Raw genomic sequence first — 19,722 nt, forward strand, 5'->3', positions numbered from 1 at the left:
CGTTACTCCTATTAATTTTAAAACATGTCAAATTTATTTCAATGAGGGTCATATTCATTTCAACGTAGGTCATATTCATTTTAACATGTGTTATATTCTTTTCAATCAATGTTAAGTTTATTTCAATGGATGTCATATTCATATTAACTCTTGTCATATTAATTTTAAGATGCAACGTATCAATTTTAACATATATCATATTAATTTGAATATCTATCATATTAGTTTGAATATGTGTCATATTAATTTAAAGGTGTGCCATATTCGTTTTAACAAATCTCATGTGAATTTCAGCTGTGGTCATACTTATTTGAAGACATGTCAGCTTCAATTCAATGGGGTTGCATTAATTTCAACACAAGCCATATTAATTTTTAATCATCTCCTATTCATTTCTGTGTGTCTCATATTCGTTGCCATCTCGGTAATATTCATTTCAACACAATTCAAATTCATTGCAACATGGTTAATGTTCATTTCAATGTACATTGTATTAGTTTCAATGTGCATTGTTTTCTTTTCAGAATATAATATATTAATTTCAATACTATATATTATTTTCAATCGGCCATATTAATTTTAATGTATGTCATATTTCTCTTGGTATAAGTCAATCATTTCAAGAAATGCCCCATTCTTTTTGGTGAATATTGTATTCATTTCAGTGATTGCTTTATTGTTTACAGTGAGGGCCATATTAATTTCAGTATGATTTATATATATTTCAGTATATTTCTTATTCAATTTGGTGTGTGTGTTATTCATATTAATCACTAAGTAGCATATTCATTCTGCCAGGTTTCATATTTGTTTTGGTTCAATTCAGATTCACTCTGCCAGGTATCATAATTATTTTGACACATAGTACATTCATTCTGGTGTGTGTCATATTCATTTTGCAGCACGCAATGCATTTCAGGAGGTGTCCAATAAGGGGAGCTGTAATTTTGACATGAACGGCTTCCCATAACAATGCCTGCTGCTGGAGCTAGCAGCCAAGGGGAAAGACAGAACATGGTGCATAATGCAAGCTGCAGTTTAAACAACATAAAATAAATCTGGCTTTTCCTCCTCCTGATGTGTTTTTTTAAATGAAGCGATTTGTAAAAAGGAGACATACATAACATGTTTTTGCATGTTTTAGATAATTAAGATATGCTAGATTCTCTCTGCATATTTCTAAACATTCTGTGCCACAGTGCTTTTCATTCTCTCATTAAAACCATCCTTCATGGTGGCTATATTTGTTTTATATTCTCTAGTTTGACTCCCGCCCTTCTGACAGGCATGTGAGGAGACAGTGATACAACAATGAGAGAGCGCCTCTCCAATTGGGGGGGGGGGGGGACGGCAGCGCTTAGGACCCAGGCCCCCCGTGGTCCAAGCCCTTTATGCTAGTCCTACGTTTGATGGCCTGGTGTTTCTGCCATTTCCTTTCGGGAGGTGAGAGGGCGAAAGAGCAAGAATTAGAGAGGGTGATGTGTGCATCACTTCCTGCCACTGCCTGCGCCACCGAATCCATGGAGGGGTGTTTATTTGCCCCCCAGATCAGGCCTCTACCTTTTTCGTGGATGCGGTGTGAGCGGCGTGACCGGTGATCGCTGTTACCCACCCTCCACAAGGACAAGGAACAGTGAGGTGTTGGGAACCACCCCCCAAGGATACAGGTGTAGTACGGTTTACCTGTGTAGTCCAAAGGTGTTTGGGATGCGGGAGGATCCTTGGTTGTGCCGTTATCATGATTTATGAGATATATGATATGATTGAATTTCGACTTACAGGATATGCTTTTATGATTTATGATTTTAACTAATTGACATCTGTAAATAAAATTCTTCCAATGCCAAAAAACAATCAGACTTTGTCGGTTTACGTTTGGCAAGTGTTGGGGAGGGGGCCTACTGGAGGCATCCGGGTTCAAATGGTGTGGTAAGAAAAAGCTTATCAAGCGTGTATTGGTGTTGTGTCTGGACGACGTTATGTCCCTGCATGTTTATGTCCTCACTTCAGCATACACATTTTTTTTGCTGTGACACTCATTCTTGTTCAAAAATAAAATAATACCATGTTACCAAAATGTTGATTCATTCTCTTGACCCTCCTGACACTGTTTTAATAAGTCCATCCTTGATGGAAACTGTGTTTCTCTTTTCAGCACACAGGCACAGTATGAGCATCTCTCTAAAATGTTAACTCATTATCAGTGAGTATTGTGCATCTCAGAGGTGGTTCCTGAAGAAAGCCCCCACCCACTTATTTTGGGTATCTAAGAGTGGAAAGATGTGATTTTTAGGAAAAGCATAATGATTCCCTTTCCATTTTGCTTTTTAACTGTCTACACTGGAGATACAAATACAGTTATTAGACTACGAATAGGTAAGTTTGAGTTTCCCTCTCCTCTCTGCATCCTTCATTGTTCATACCAGGTATCCTGGGTCCCCATTGACACTCAGTGGCCATTTTGTACCCTCATGAACATCCCTCATTTCTCTGAGGGCAGTAACCCACATTGGTAGAGTTCCACTACTGATGAGAGGAGGGGGCCCTATAATGAAGCATACACCTCTGGGTGGGTGAAGGCTTCTGTCCTTAAAAACAGAAACCAAACTACTCTGTTCATTTCGACTTGAGATCCCTTTACATAAGTTCCTTTTAGGACTATCCCCTAGGTACACTTCGGTTCTGAATGATTGTTTGGAAGGGCGTGTCTAGCCGTGTCCATCTTTTCTTCCCTTCTAGTGTTACGCGGAACCCACTTCCACCACTATTTTAAGTGGTAACAGTCCAGGAGGTTTACCGCTTTATTGGTTATACTGGGAAATAATGACACCTTTGGAAACAAAGTAAAGAAGAAAGGGAACAGAATGCAAGTTTCTATTGAACTGAGAGAGTTATTTCCAGAATTAATATGCTTTTGTTTCAAGAATTAATATGCTTTTGATCATTCAGTATTTTAAAACTAATTTAAATTTACTTTATAACATCATGAAGTGAAAGAAGCATTTGTCCTTAACAAATACCCCAAAAGTACCTTATATGTTGTGGTGTGTATGGAAATAATTGCCAGCCCTGCACTGCTACTTAATGCTAGAGGACAGAGGAGTGAAGAATAAGGCATCAGACTTGAAGCATGAGGAACGAGGGATGTGAAGTGAACAATGAGGACTGGGGGACAAGGAATGATGGTTGAGGCACCAAGCACTTGTGTTCAGTGGTCTGTGTGACAGTGACAGAGGGTGTGGAGAGGTGATGGGATGCCTACTCATTCCTCAAGAACTACAAATGGCTTTGCTTATCCTTTTAATGCATCCACGGAGTTGCGATTAAGGCAACTGTCTAGTGAGCAGAGAGGCATTGTTAAACAAAATATCTCGAGGGTGAACTAGTTTAGTTCACAAAACTCGATGTGGACTGTTACGGTAAATAGGAAAAATGCCATTGCTCACAATTAATGACTTCAATCATCAAATGACTGTCCTGTGGGTTGACCCAAGACGGAAATGAAAAATGCAATAAAGTAAATGGCAGAATGGGCTGACCAACATTCAGCCCCATGTATGCCATCCTTTAGGCTGATCTAACATGTGAACGATATTTCCAGCAAGTAATAGCTAAAAAGAGCTATCCAAAAGCCCCTCATTCTGTATCATTTATAATATTAGGTCTGGGGTTAGCTAAAACCTTTTGATTTTAATAAAATGATTTATCGAAGGGTCTTTCAACCAACTCTCTTCATCCATTGGTCTGTCAGTCACAGTTTTATTCTGGCCACCACAGCATACAGTATGGGCCACAGGATCAGCCCACTAACTTACTTCTGTGTGTAAGTGATTGTATACTGCTTCTGCACAAGGTGCACATACACACAAAAAGTAGTCACTTGTAAAGTTTCACACAAAACATTCACAAAGGCAAAGCCAAAAGGTGGCAGCTAACCCCAGACTTACTGGTTTGAGAATGTTTGTTATTGTATTATGTATTAATTGGAAAAGACCTGCCAACAGCTGACACTGTCATGCCAGACCTAAAAATGTCCTGTAAGTGATCCAAGTAAGTAAAGATGAATCACGTTACTGGATATTGAAAGAAATATTTTTGCAAAACACAATCTGTTGCATATCGAAGACTAGACATAGGCAAGATATTCTACCATTTCAACAAACAGGATTTAGGTCAGTAGTATTACATAAGAACAATAAATGGCTTGGCTTGGATAGCCATGGATGTTGGGAAACTCAACCTAAATGTGCTTCTCGGAGATTATCTCTCAGAGTCTGGAGTTCAGTAAAAGGATGGTATATCTGCTTTTGACTCAGTACAACCTGGATAAAATATGGAGCTATGCAATTATGGGTTGTATGGCTATACTTTCAGCTATTGGGAAAAATGGAAAATTCTGCAAAACCACCTGCTCCAATAATGTGTGTTTGATGTGATCTGGAAAATGGCACAAGGTGCATCTCACTTCAAAGCAATGCAGATTGTGCAATTTCAGAAAGTCAACATTGTTCGAAATTCTAATAATTCTTCTATGATTCCATCACCTGAGGAATTAAGTTCTGAACAAATTATTCTTTGAACTAAGGTTAAATATGTTGGGGATGCGTGTATCGTTTGTCTGGATGAAGATACTGCTATAATCACCACTGTTGTATGCTTTATTGGCTTTGAAGAAGAAAGACGGGTTTTATGGAAGGACTGCTCAATCCATTGGTTTTTATAAACCTGTGCCGAAGTTTTCTTTCAGTTATATTGTTGAAGCAAGAGATGAAGAGTGATGTTACTTCTTCTGAAGTATTGTGACATGTCTAAATCAAGGCCTTATTTACCTACTTTGGATGCACCGCAACACCACGGTGATTCATTTAGTGTCTGAATATGGTAGGCCTTAAGTGCTGCTTTCGGGTCATGTACATATTAGACGTATTTAATTTGTACTGGAAATATGTTGGCCCGGTAAATGTAACCTTTGCGGCAAACATTTGTCTTTTAGTGTTAATACCTGATGGGGTGGTGATATTTACTTTGAAGTTATGCCTTAAATGCAATATAATCTGAATTGCTTAATGAAAGGGTTGAAGTCAGAATGGCGTGCATTTGAAGATGAAACAGACCATCACATGCAACATTCTGTTTTTAAGGCAGGCTCGGCCAAAACGGAAATACTACTGGTATTTGCATCCAACGTAATCACGCATATGCACCCTAAATTGATCACTATGACAAAATTATCTGTCAAATAAATTGAGAAAATATTTGAACGCAACATTTCCTGTCAGGCTTTTAATATCACAACCCTTAGGTGGAGACCTCTGAACACTATGAGGTCTGTGTGCGACTCTTAGGAAATTCTGTGTATGTAATTCTAAGTTTTGTCAGTGCCTAGAATTCAACTGCTACTTTTCCGAGATAATGTGTGCAAAAATTCAAACGTGTAACAGAGAGAGTAACCTTTTCCTGGTAAGTGCTGGCGATGAAGGCACTTTTCGCTGTCTTTGCATTGACATTGCAACGTCGCTCAGTTGAATCTAACGAGTGTGGTCTACGAGACGATTATTATAATAAGGCGCACAATGAGGAGGTCGTGGGCTCACATTATTTGCATAATATTATACACAATGGCTTCAGGGTGGCCATTTGCAGAGGTGAGTCATGCGTGTTCACCAGCTGTTTGCGACCAGAGTTAAGTGGGCGGGGGACGCCGGCTGCTGAACTGCTGCTAATTGCAGACCCGTATGCAGGGTCAGGGCTGGAGAGCGTGCGCGCACATAAACAGGACAGCCCGGGGAGGAGGCTGGCAGGAGCCGGGCGGGTGGCTTCTGCCCATCAGCGAGGTATACGGCATTTGTTTTTTTTAACAGCGCCTTGCATTAATTGTTCACGTCTCGTAAATCAGTGAGAACGACTGCTTAGCAAGCAGTCAATTATCACCAGCTCCCCCCATAATGCGGGACTGCTTACTGTGAAAGTGTTTCCTTTCCGGCTCAGCTTCCAGTCAGCAGTTTTGCGTTTAGGCCAAGCTTGCGTTGTTGGCGGAGGAAGGCAGTATGGAGGCCAAGTGAACACACCATTTGTGGTAATTTCATTTGCAACACGAAAAACAAAATGACGCAGCAGCCTTTTTAAAGTTTAAGTCTAAGGGACTAGTGGTAATGGAACGATATTTCGAGTAGAGAGACTGGAAGAACCGGACAGTACCGGCCCATTTAAAGCACTGGAGCTCTGTGACAAAAGCAGTATCTCACTGAGCTATGCACATAAAATACTGTTCTGTGATCTACATAGTACGCATTCTTTGCAGCAGGCATATTAACCCTCTGTGCTACCTTAGATGAGCCAAAACTTCCACTAGACAAAACTCCAATCTCTCTCCAGCAGGTACATTAGTCACCAGAGTTATGATGGCACTTTTATTGTTGCCCACAAATTGTTAGATATATAAGGGATGCTGAAGTGCTTTTAAAATTGCTAAACTGCTACAAAACTGCCCCTCCCCCAGTAACAAGGGTGCTCCGATGCCCTGTACAGCCAGTCTGGCCTTGGTAGTGCAGCTGTCTTATAACTTAGCTCACTAAAGCATAGGGCATTACGTGACTGCGTTTCTTATATACACGCTAACAGACCTGAATCAGACGGAAGACTCCCGTTTTTTGAAGCAAAAAAAAATGGATTTATTTGAGCTGTCTCCTGCCTAAACTTGCTTCTGCTTTAACAGAAGTCATTGGGAAAATACATTACCCCATTTTTTCAGAATCTCTCACTTTCTTGTTCTAAAATGTTGGCAAGTATCCCTTTATTGTTTTTTGTTTTTTTTAAAACTTTGTTTATTGGCTTTTTCAAAAACATTACATCTCATGGTCAGTATTCATACAGTGTGATATTAGTTTCATACACAGAATCAGTATGACTAGCTCCTGGTTGGCATTGCTGTGGGTCCATGCCGTGGCATGCGATTGCATTAATTCAGGATCAATCATATAACATATACATATATATATATATATATACGTCCGCACATCATAACTTATAGGATGCATTTCAGAGAACAAGGATACATCAATGTCCCATCTTAACAAATCTAAAATCTAAACAAAACTCTAAACATAGCGCCTGTGGGTCTTATCCTTACAGGAGCTCTTATGGTAGTTCATGTTGGGGGGGGAGGTACCAGTATGAGGAACCATCGCCTAAGGCAGTGTAGTCTCTAGTATTAGAGGGTGTCCACGCTAGCTGATTGTGATGAGTCTGCAAAGTCTATGTGCATGGCTAACACACATGACTGCAATGCGCCACCGGTGGGCACCATTCATCTGTCGCCGCCACCAGTTGCGCTAATGTGTACCTATAAGGTGTCTGCTAGGTGTGTCCCTCTCCCAGGGTCTCATCTTCTCAGGGGTCGGGCCTAGGTCTCTCAAGGGTGCCAGCACCATAGCTTCTGTCTCTGTGGCCTTATCCTGCTCCCATGACTCCCACACCTCCACCACCTCAGACCACAAAGAGGCAATGGGGTGCATACGCACCCCCTTGCTTCCTCCCTTTTCAATGAGCGAGTCTCCACCTGTACCCACTTCATCACGTCTCGCCACCATTCCTCTAGTGTCGGGCCCACAGGGGATTTCCAGGCCATGGCTATCCGGCGTCTGGCTAAAACCAATGCTGGTCCAGGAATCTGTTGCCAACCTTCTTAGGGGTTGGTCTAGGGAACAATCCCAGCAGGCAGAGAGAGGAGGCCTGTTGTCAACTGTCGGTTTAAAGTGTCCACCCAGTATTCCCAGGACCTTAAGCCAGAACTGCTGTACACCAGGGCACTCCCACGTCATGTGGTCAAAGTCTGGGTCCGGAGCATTGCATCTTGGGCATTCCCTGGGTTCTCCTCCGTATATTGTTCTGAGCCTGTGTGGCGTTAGGTACGTCCTGTGGATGTAGTTGTATTGGAGATATCTAAATCACGAGTTACAGGAAGCCCTGTGAAGGTATGCCAGAGCTCTTCACCACTCAGAATCTGTCATCTCCTTACCCAGGGTCACCTCCCATCTGGATCTCAACACCTGCTGCGACTTTAGAGTCAGTTTGTTTAGTGCTCTATAAATCCAGGTGACTAAGTGAGAACCGTTGCCCACTGATAGTAGGAGCTGAAGCACTCTATACACGTCAGGTTCTGGATTCACTGTGTTCCACAGGCCCGTATGGCTTGCGTCAAAGCGCTGTAGGTAATGAACTGCCCAACCGGCAAGCCGGAATTATTAGATGCCCAAACCATGAAGGTTAAACTGAACAGTCAAGACAGTTCATATAGTAATCTCGCCATCAACTAGGTGTTTGGCAAGACTCAAGGGGAAGGCGTAGCCATCTCAGCTATTTGATTTTAGCGAGGCCCCTAACCAGGGCCGCTTACAGAGTCTATGGTGGTGTAGGCTGGATCATACTAATTCGTCTGCAGTTTGGGGTGTCACCACAGGGGGACTCATTCTGAGTCAGAAGACTGCTCCTGCTGATCAGTATCTTCCTCGCTGGATTGGCTTGTCCTTTTAGTACTCTGCAGTGTTGCCGCTGCTTTCAGGGCTGTCTTCCTACCTATCTTGTTCTGCACCGATGTAGGCCTCGGCCTCTGCCGGGGACGGTCCCGTGGCCCCAGTACCTCCTGACCCCTCGCTGGGTCTCCTCCGTTTGAAAGGTGCAGTCTGTTCCAGCCTTGTATGTCTCCAGCTAGTCCCATGGCTCTTCTGGCGTTTGACAGAAGTGTGTGCTGCCATCAATCATGACCCTCAGTCTGGTGGGAAACAGGAGCGAGTATTGAATGCCTTTTTCTCAAAGTATTCCCTTCACCTCTGTGAATGAGGCCTGTCGGGCTTGGACCTCAACTGTAAAGTCCCGGAACAGGGTCACCATGCCATTGCCCAATTTGAGTGGTCCGGCTTCCCGCGCACGCTGTAGTAGTACATCTCTGTCTCTGTAATGCAGCAGTTTAGCCACCACTGTACGAGATGGGCGACCCGGAGCCAGGGGCCTAGCTGGTACTCGGTGCACCCTTTCCAGCGCAAAAAAGGGGTGAGCTGCGCCGGTGCCACCTCCGTCTTCATCCACTGTTCTAGATAGAACACCATGTCGGTCCCCTCGGTGCCCTCCGGAAGGTCAATGATGCACACATTATTCCTTCGGTTATGGCCTTCTGCATCCTCTGCCCTGCATTCCAACCGGTGGACGCGATCGGTTAACTGCACCAGTTGAGCTTTCATGTCTAGATGCGAGGGTTCAGGACAGTTAGCGCCTTTTCATTGTTCTGAACCCTATAGGCTAATTTCAGGTGGTCAGCTCTCAGCAGGCCCAATTTGACAGAGACCTGGCCAGTTTTGCGCTGCTGTGTTGTTTTATTGTTCTCAATGGCCCCCAAAATCTTATCCAGGGTGGGTTGCAGAGTGGCAAGGGTAGGGTCCCTTGTATCTGGCTGCTCCATTATGTTCATTTGGCGCTGGCCTTGTAATTTATCTCTTTGTCTGCCTATGGTAGGCATCTGCGGCGTAACCAGGAGCTCCCACGGGGGCCCTCTACTCCAGCCTCCAGCGGGTCAGTTACTGTCTCTCTGCGCCCAGGACCTCCAGTCACAGGATAGCTAGACCAGGCGGTTCAAACAGGCACAATCACAAAAAAGGCCTCAGCGGGTCCCCAGTTCTTCTATTTCACTGTCCCAACTGGGAGTGTTGGGCCTCGTATACAGTATACCTGGACTCAGCTGTGAGGTAATAGCACCAGATGTGGTCCAGGCGTGGGCCTCCGTCGAAGTCAGTCGCTGGTTCCCCCATTTGAAAAGGAAGGAGAAGTGGGGGGCCGTTTGCCACCTATGTTGTTTGCCCCGCTTGCCAGTACTTCTTTGCCCTGCATGAAGTGAGAGGGACTGGGCAGGCGACCACTACATCAGGTGGCCCTGCGGCCCCTAGGTTTCTTATCACTGACCTGCAACCTTTTTTCTGGTGGGTCTGATCAAGGTATCTCTCTCCTGGTCACCTTTCCTCTGCCAGGCCAGGCTTCCTTGTCCCGTGAGGGGCCCGCATCACCCCACCTTCCATGCAACCTTCTCCCCATCCCCCACTGCTGCCCCATATTGCCGCCGCTCACCTCGTGTCCTCCTCTGGCCTGGGGATTAGGAAGGCCAACGTGCAGCAACGTGGCTCCCGCCAGAGGTCCCAAGCATCGCCGGAGGCCTCCTTGGGCACCGGTTTCCCGACTCTTCTGTGGCACTGCTCTCACTCACAATATTGGCAGGAGGGGGAAAGTTGGCTGGCATCCGATCTCCTCCCAGCCAACTCTGTTGAGCCCGGACCAGGCCACCAGGAAAACCAAGCCAGGTCACGGGGTCGTGCGTGCCTCCTCTCCGCACTGTCAAGCCAATCCGGCCTGCAGGGGCTCTCTGCCGGCGAGAAGCCAGCTCCTCAACAAGGCCTCCTCCCCGGCCTAACTGCACCCACCGACTCACTGTCTGTGCACTCAGTGCGGGCTTCTACTCCAGTTCGTCTGCCATTCGGCTGTCCGTGAACGGCGGCTCACTATCGGCGTCTCTCAGCTGATTGAGGCTCGTCCACTTCTCTGCTCTCCTCGGTCTACTAGTATGCCTTTATTGTTCATTGTCCATTTAAAATATTTCAAGTTTTATGGGGGTGCTGCATCACATCCTGCATCCCTAGTTCGAGCTCCATAGTAAACTGACTAGCCTCCTCTTCCATTCCAGAGAGGTCAACAGATTTTAAGACCATGGCACTCATCTGTAAACTAAAATGTGACTAGCAGAGTCACAAAAAAGATGTGAAAAATGCACTTAAAATTAAATATTGTACTGTCAAGTGCATATATTGAAAATGGAAAGCCTATTTTTTTGGAGCTTTTTGAAATCTTTTTTGATCACCCTCGCTCTCCAGCACAATAGTGTCAGCTTGTGATTAAGAGCAGAAATATTTAGCCAGGTTGTGTTTAAAGCCCAAAAAACACTCAAGATATCCAGAGGGTTTTACACTACATGAATTCTGTATTGCACATTAAACAAAGTACTTCAACTAGTCTCTGAGAGCTATTGGCTTTGGCAATATTTTGTAGCCCTGTTGCACAGCAGCCTGGCCAAAATTCATATTAAGAAAGCGCTATGATGCGGCAAAAAAATCCATTAGCACTGGCCATGTCAAAACCCCTCCTCCTCCTTTCTTTTATTTGTAGCTGTGTGCTGCCCGGAGTCAACATGGAGATGCGGTGGGTGGGAAAGAAGGACAGGGTGAGGGAATGGGACAGACAAGAGGGGTGGGGGAGCACATGGACAATGGAGGGTGGGCAGGAGGATCTGGGGGGCAAGCAGATGGACCACAGGTGGTGGGCAGAGCTGGGGGCAAGCAGACGGGCAATGGAGGGTGGGCTGGAGAGGCTGGGGCAGGCAGACAGACAATGGAGCATCAGCAAGAGGGCTGAAGCTACCACATGGACAACAGACAGTGGGCAGGAGTGTCTGATACAAGCACTCGGACAACAAAGGGTGGGCAGGACTGTCTGGGGCAAGCACAAGGAAAACAGATGGTTGGGTGGGGGCTCTTAAGGCAAGCAACCAGACAGCGGAAGAAGGATGGGTGGGCCAGGGCCTGGGGGAAGTACGTGAGAGAGACAGCTGAAAATCACACACTCTTGTAGAGAGCTTAAACAAAAAGAAAAAAGTAGCACCTGCAAAATGAGCAGTGGAAGGACATAAGTAAAGTATTCACACTCAAGGGGACAAAGAAAGAAGAAGGAAGCCCCTGGAAACTAATGAATAAGAAGCAAGCAAATGAGAGTAACAATGAAGCCAATAAATGGTAAGCAATTGGTGGCTTCTGGATGGTAACTGAAGATCTTGCAAAGGTCTTGCAAGAGACCTAAAAAGTGCTTGGGGTGGGTGCAGGTTAGACAGAGGCAATATTACACTCAGCAGAGTGTCTGTCACAAAGAGAAATGGTATTTAAAAAACATTTAACAATTTTTCTCCTGGAAATATTTTAGCAGTCATGTGTTAACAGTGCCATGATTATCTCAAAAGAAAAAAGAGAGAGTTCCAGTTTCTGCATTCATTATTCTGCAAGACAAAACCTTATTAAATATCCAAGTGGTCCTGGTAGCGTAGCTTTCACTGCTTCAGATCATATGCCACAAACACCACCTATCTCAAAACCACACTGTACATTGGATGTAAGCAAAGAGTGGTAATTTAGATTCTGCTGCTCCAGATTGACCCGCCACCCTCAAACCAAAAATAGCATCTGCAGCTCCAGATTTACTGGCGAGATGTTTCTTAAAGTCAGAACCCTTATCCAACTTTACACCTACATACAACGTTGTATTCTGCCATTCAATACTATAAATCATTACCTCTTGAACCTAATCTTCCCTAGTTTGCTTTAGCAACCTCTACCTGTCTCTGGTAAAGCTCTTTCCCACTGCCTCAAGATGTTTTCCAAAATGTAAAACTGCATTCACCATTTAACAAAGTTCTTTGATCCCAATAGCTTTACTTATGCTTCACAAAATCTAACCTGCACCCCAAATATCAAATACACACTGAACCAATCTGAGCACATATAACCAGATATTGTCCACCTTGTCTTCTCAGAAGTAACAGCTTTCTACCAGGGCCCTGGACTAGAAAGCTGGTTTCACAACTACAAAGTCACCCATGTCAATATTAATGCTACAAAACATAATTGCTCTTTCGCCTAATATTTTTGGTGAAGGAGAGACTTTTCTCTACCTATCTCAGCACTTCCCCTTACGTCCACTTCCATCTCCCTCACCACAAACTGCTATACGTATTCCCACCCATTCTTACAAAACCACATTCCTACCTCCCTCTTCTTTTAATTTATCGTTCTCACCTCTACTCCTCTCTTCTCCCACTCCTTGCCTCCTTTAACATTTCACTCTCCGCCTGTTGACTGCACACTTCAACTCAGTCATAGCCCACACCAGCCTGAGTTGACTTGCTTGATGTCTCTCCTCCACACCAATTTTTTCCTCTTATTTTGTTCACCCTTCAGGCAATCATTCTTTTCTTGCCTGTAAGTTAATGTTTTGCACTTTCACTCATCTTACAAACCTGCTACTACCTATCTCATCTCTCACTTCCCACTCCTATCCTATCTTTCACCTCACCTTGTAGCGACTGCAATATCACATTATTTAACGTCCGCCCTCACATACCTTTTCTCTGACTGAAATACACACCTTTCAAACTCATTCTACCTTTCTTCTTCCTATCTTCGTCAACTTTCCCTACTAATCCTATAATATCTCTCCTCAGACTGTTGGACTCAGATAATGAGTCTGGCCACACCCCCTTTGAATCCAAACTATCCACAGTAACAGCTTCAATTGTCCAAATTCAACCAAAGTTGATTTACCAAGTGTGCAGAGTACTTGTTAAAGAAAATCTTTGAATAATAAAATATGAATATCAACTATCTTCTGCTAGATTTAGATATTAATGTTTTTCATTTCTGAACAACTGGTAAATGATGACTTAGGTCCAGTCATATGTGAAGCCATATCTACCAACTACAAGAGCCTCATAGGAAACTAAACCATCAAGAAGACTGGTGTAGGACTAGACACTGTCCACAAAAGCTCAATATCTACAATTCCCAATGTGAAGAACACTACACTAGAATGTGAATCACTGTTTCACCTACAGCCTCTTTCATTTCCTCATTTCTTGTGATCTAGAGACCTACCCCTTGCAGTTCCACATGAAGAGACTTTGGGTCTGATTTAGAGTTTGGCGGAGGAGGTTACTCTGTCACAAACGTGACAGATATCCCGTCTTCCATATTATGATCCCATAATAACCCATGGAGATTTTAACATGGTGGACAAACTATCCGTCACATTTGTGAGAGAGTAACCCATCCGTCAAACTCTAAATCAGATCAGGTCGCCTCAGAATTGTACCTTCTGTCACAGTCAAACACAGAAGGAAGGGTGCCTGTAACATCCTACATTGTTACACCTGCTCCACTGTGCCTGCTTGCAGTACTAGAGACAAATCAGATTGCTGTCTCCAGTGTAAAATTGCCAGATCATTTTGGGCTACATACAACTTACCACAAGCCTGATTATTAAAACTCATCCCTTTAACCTTTAATAGGTAAATAAACAACATTACGTCTCTCCAAACAGGCATCAATCTGTAGCAGTGTTTGCCTGTTCTGGACTGGACACTTACCAAATAGGAAATGGTGGAGGTCAGGTGTAGTGGTCTCTAGCAGTGCTTACACATGAACTTGACTGGTCAGAGCTGTGATCTGTTAAATTACTTTAATCCTACTGAACTGGTAATGGTGTCATGCTGGAAGGCAGGCTCTGATCATCTGTCGTGACTGACGAGGCTCAGTGCTGCTGCAGTGTTGAGTCAATGGTATGAGCTGAGTCTAGCTCTGCCATCAGTCATCGAGAGTCACAGGCTTGTCAGCGCCTATTAAAGACAGCAACGTAAAACTCACTTCGACTGTCACCATGACCAGACACAAATCTGTTTCTCCATGGCCACCAACACGCATGGCAGGAGGGCACAAGGAAAGATGTTTTCATCCCAATCTCCAAGGGGTCCGGGAGGCTGCGATATGTGCCTGGGGGCCTAGGCTGCTGAGGTATTAGTGTGTGTCGGGGGTCGGCAGGTCTTTGAAACCATCCTGGCTGGTACGAATAAGCACAGCCTCCTCCCGAGTAGCACCATGGGGCTGCATGTGGACCGGTCGAGATACCACTCCCAGGACCAACCATACTGTGTGGTACAGTCGGCAATAGTCATAGAGGTCAAGGTGCTGCAAGGCGGTAACAAAACCGCCCCAAAGAGGGACAAACATAAAGCATTTGCCAATGATAACAAAGGATTTTTGAAAGACAAGCCCACGTACGAGTGAAAGTGATGGGTGTTCTGTGGGTTTGGTCGACCTAAAAAGGCCGTGCTCATCTTGATTGAAGCTCTGGCCCTTGCAGCTCCTTAAAATGACAGAGTTGTCAACGATCAGACAAATGAGATGCCACAGTATATTTGAGAGACAGCAAGCTGTCAGGCAGCACAGGGCACTCACTGCCAGTGTGCTTGCTATTTAAATCCCACTCTGGTTAAGCACGCCTTGTGGGGGTGAACCCAGGCTGCTAAAACCGTGAGGCAAATACATTTCAGTGCAGTCATGCGGATACCACACTAAGATGCGTTAGTCTTACCACTGATGTGTGGTGCTTGGCAGGGCTGAGAGAACAATGAAACCAGTATAGTCCCTGCCACATTCTAGTTGTCTCTGCACAGTACTGTAGGATCCAATGAGAGTTCGTGCTGGGGGGTAAGTGAGGTGGACAGCAAGGAGTGCAGACCTCAGAGGAACAGCAAAAAGAAATGGCGAATCTGGACATGAGCTTCAGATATGTATAATCTCATGTGCGCTATTTAAGGGAATCAAATAAATGTAACACCCTACAGTGGTAACTTTAGAGGGGCACGACTAGTTCCACCGCAATTAGCACCAACAGCCTTCTTTAGCGCTCTAATAGAAATGAGCACAGAGTGCCATTGTCTGTCTTTCATTTCCACTATTATGGTTATCATGAAAATGAAAGATGGACAAGGAACTCATGGTCATGAGGTCTTGCAGATCTGGCCTAGTGTACAATCACACTACATTGCCTCTTCCAACTACTTCTCCTGGAAGGGGAGGGTATTCGCAGCAACAAAATAGATGAATGACTGATATCAAACGGTGAATCCGCCAAAGTCCAATGCCAATATTAATTATGAATTTCTCTGGGAGGCAGACAATCTGTCTTTTGTATGCTTATATAGTATCATGGACGTGGCATTTATTTCATCGCTTGCATGCCCAATTTGCTGGCAAGCGGTTTAACACTTGTTACAAGAACCAATTCTCCATGGCTAAATACATCAAAGGCAGCTGAAGTACAGTTTATCAAAATACGCAATACATCTAAGAAAGAAGATTTTTTGTAGATTGGAATAGTAACCAGACTCGGTCCTTGTTTCAGCTGGACTGTTGGTTTGTTTTAGGTGGTGGGGGTGTCGGGTGAAGTGGAGGTGATGAAAAGAAGTACATGCTGAAGGAAAAAGCGAAAAGTTGGTGCTGAAAGTTCTGGTCAGATCAATCACTGTGTGAAGCAAAGATTTAATTGACATGTTTTGTGTCAGCCCTTCATTACAAAGGTCATGCCTCTTGGGAAGAATTTCTAATTGTGATGTTTTAGCCACACTCATTTTAGACACACCTCCCCAAACTTTGTCATCTCAATTGAAGCACTGCATACATTATCGAATTACATTATTATCAGCTGAAACTTCCATAGCTGGAGAGTTGACTAAATGCTTTTTATTGCTGGTTAGTGCTGTTATCAGGCCAGATCACACTTTTTATGTTGCAAAGTGCAAGTTATATGTGCGATCTTAATTTGTTTAACTTGGACACCACAAGTTGTGTGGAACCGTTATCTATACACACATACTCTTATAATAACCTACACTTTAACCTTAAATTCCAGAGTAAGAGTGGTACTTGATGCAAAGCACTTCAATGCCTCGTTAGGGGTAGTAAGCGGTATAAAAATGCAGTTACAATCCAATACAATGACCTGGCTAAAGTTAATTGTGAGTTTCTTGGGTAGTCCTTGTCTTGAAGGTGTGGAGTTTCCATGGGAACCATCGTGGGCATTCATTCTCTGGGAGATGAGCTCTGAACGCATGAGGCTAAAGATGAAACACTGTGGTTTTGGACTCTCTGTTAATTGTATTTGTAGCAAACAGTGCAGTCCCAATTAGATTTCTGTGCAACTGTGAAAGTGTGATAATACTACTGCAAGGACCAGCACAGTCCTGGTAGGAAGGAAGGGCATAGGATGAGGCACTCACAGTAGCCACAGATTGCAGAACTTTGTAACCATGCTTATATGAGGAACGAAGGGCATGCTTCGGAGTAGGGTGAAAGAAAAGGTGGGGTCAGACCATCAGGAATAATGAAGTGTAACTGAGTACCATAGCTCTTGTAATTCTAACTCAGAACAGACCCAAACATGGTTAATCCGTGATGTAAGTTTAAAGAAGGTGTTTTTAATGTCACACTTGCCTCCTGTTCTACACTCACATGCCTCTAGGATGAGATACAAGAGGGCACAGAGACCACTGCATTATGCCGCAGTAGGATTATGTCATCCACTACTTTTACTCTTCTTGTATTTAGCATTATTAAAAAAAAAAAATGCAAGTGAATAAAAGGTTTACCAATGCTAATCTTCGCGTGCCCCTATTAATTTCAAAGCTTTACTGATCATTAGTCAACCTTTTACTATTGTTGCATTTATCAGCAGAAATCTTGTGAATTTTTCAGGAAAATATCTGAAACTATAACTTGAAAGATTGACCCAAAATACGTTTTCAGGAGCACAGAATCAGAAGAAGAAATAGGACAGAGAAGCCCAAAAAGCTTTGAAAAACCTTTAACGAGTTTTACAGCTTAGTGGGCCATCTAAAAATCTAAGCGATGAAGAAGAGAGGTCATTACTTGAGTGGCAAGATTCTACACATTTTGAATTAGAGTCTTCTTTGACTTCAGTTGACAAAGAAACTGAAGACAATTTGGCTGGGGTGTTAAATAATCAGGATGCTAGTGCACTGTCAGCTCAGCATAATTACTAGATATCCTCCCTAACCTGTACAGCTGATCCAACACTGTGGCCAAACAAATTAATGCTATTACTTCTGGACCATCTTCAGTACAGTATATGAAATTTCCTTGGGATAGTAATAAATGTATTTTTTCAAAAATCTTTCAGATGAGGAAACTGGACAATTGTGAAGAAACAAAGGGCCACATGTACAAAGATCCGGTATTGCGACTTTCAAGCTGCGAGTCTTAGCGACTCGCAATTTGCGAGTAGCAATACCGGATGTACAACAGTGTACTTTACACTGTTTGCGATTCCCAATGGGGTTGCAAATGACCTACCTCATGAATAGTCATGAGGTAGGTCCCAATTTGCGCCCCCATTGGGAATGGCCGCCCTCACAGGGATGGTGGCCTACTGGAGACAGCAGACCACCATGTATGTGACTGCTTTTAAATAAAGCAGTTTTTAAAAAAAAAAATGCAGCCCATTTTCCTTAAAGGAAAACGAGATGCATTTCAAAATCAAAAATGAAAAGTTTTCTTTTCATTTTTTCAGAGCAGGCAGTGGTCCATGGGACCGATGCCTGCTCTGAAAAATATTTTCGCTGCCATTCACAAAAGGTAATGGGTCCCATGGGGACCCCTTCCCATTTGCGAATGAGTTAGCACCAGTTTGAAACTGGTGTTAACTGCGATTGTTTTGCGACTGCATTCGCGGTCACAAGACAATCATACATACCATTTGGATTCGGTATTAGAAAGAGACCCCCCCTTGACACGCCCCTTCCTAATACCAAATCACAAAACCAAAACTGCGATTCGGTAACAAGTTACCGAATCGCAGTTTGGGCTTTGGACATCCCAAAATGCATTTTTCGAGTTGCAAACGGGCCGAATCTGCCAATCGGGCCCTTTTGCGACTTGAAAAATGCTTTGTGCTTCTGGCCCATAGTGCTTATGGCTGATTAACTCAAACAATGCATATTATGTGTATTGTTTTTGCTGCAAACGTTTTTCACACTCAAATGCACAAACTCCATTAGGAAGTACCAATGGAGACACTTAAGTGATAGTTTGAAGGAAAACGACTTATTACCGAATCACATGACATCGTATTGTGTTGGATGGACACAGGTCTTATCTCTGTGTCCATCCGTCAGTGAAAGGTGTGGATGTTTTCATTTGCAAATGATAAACCAAGACATCATTTACTGGAGAGGTTTAAAGGCTTAGGCCGGTTGTTTCATTTTTATCGTAGCACACCTTGGGCTATAGAGGGTGATCTGATAAGCCGTTTATGATAAATAATGAACATTTCTTGGAATCAATGCAACTACCTTGCAAGGTTGATGGTGTGGCGCTAGAACATTTGAGCCACCTTTGGGCCAAAGAGAATACGGATCATCTTCTTTGGAAGAAACATACAGAATGAAATAATATTTTAGCAAACTAAGGGCCTGATTTAATTCTTGGCAGTAAGGATACTCTATTGCAACAGCCAAGAATGTGGTCTGCCCACCGGATTTATATGTGGGATGACCTTGGTTGAATCCCGGTGGAGACTGCTCCATCTGTGCCATGATTAAACCCCTCCAATGGCCCAGTGTGTTAAGGGCCATTGCACGCAGGCCCGTAATCCCCCCAATCTAATTTAGATGGGTGAAATTAGAGGTCAGTTTTCAAAACAGCAAAGATGGACCTGGCAGTCCAAGTCTCACAACAGAAAGTATACAGAAATGAACTGGAAGAACTGCACTCACAACTGCACATTCTACACAAAAGAGCTGAAGATGTGGAAGGCAGAACAAGTCACAATAATGTGCACATAATATGCCTACCAGAGGGCATGGAGGTAACTAATGCCACGCTGTTTTTAGAAAACTGGTTAAGGACTGTGGTGGCTTCTGAAGGATTATCAGACATATTCACTGTGGAAAGAGCACATAAAATAACTACCCGCCAACCATCTCCGGGATTACCCCCCCTGCCCCTTATGGTCAGAGATCAGGATACAATGCTTCAAAAAGCCAGAGAAATCATTATGATCCATTTT

The 19,722-nt window shown here is 43.7% G+C and overlaps 1 protein-coding gene across 1 annotated transcript in view; it reads right to left on the reverse strand.

Annotated features, from left to right (window-relative positions):
* LMNTD1 (lamin tail domain containing 1) overlaps positions 1–19,722 on the reverse strand; it is a 1,007,849-nt gene that overhangs the window by 438,798 nt on the left and 549,329 nt on the right. The gene's annotated exons all lie outside the window — the stretch shown is intronic.

This window comes from Pleurodeles waltl, chromosome 4_1, assembly GCF_031143425.1.
Source record: "Pleurodeles waltl isolate 20211129_DDA chromosome 4_1, aPleWal1.hap1.20221129, whole genome shotgun sequence".
Classification (NCBI taxonomy): domain Eukaryota; kingdom Metazoa; phylum Chordata; class Amphibia; order Caudata; family Salamandridae; genus Pleurodeles; species Pleurodeles waltl.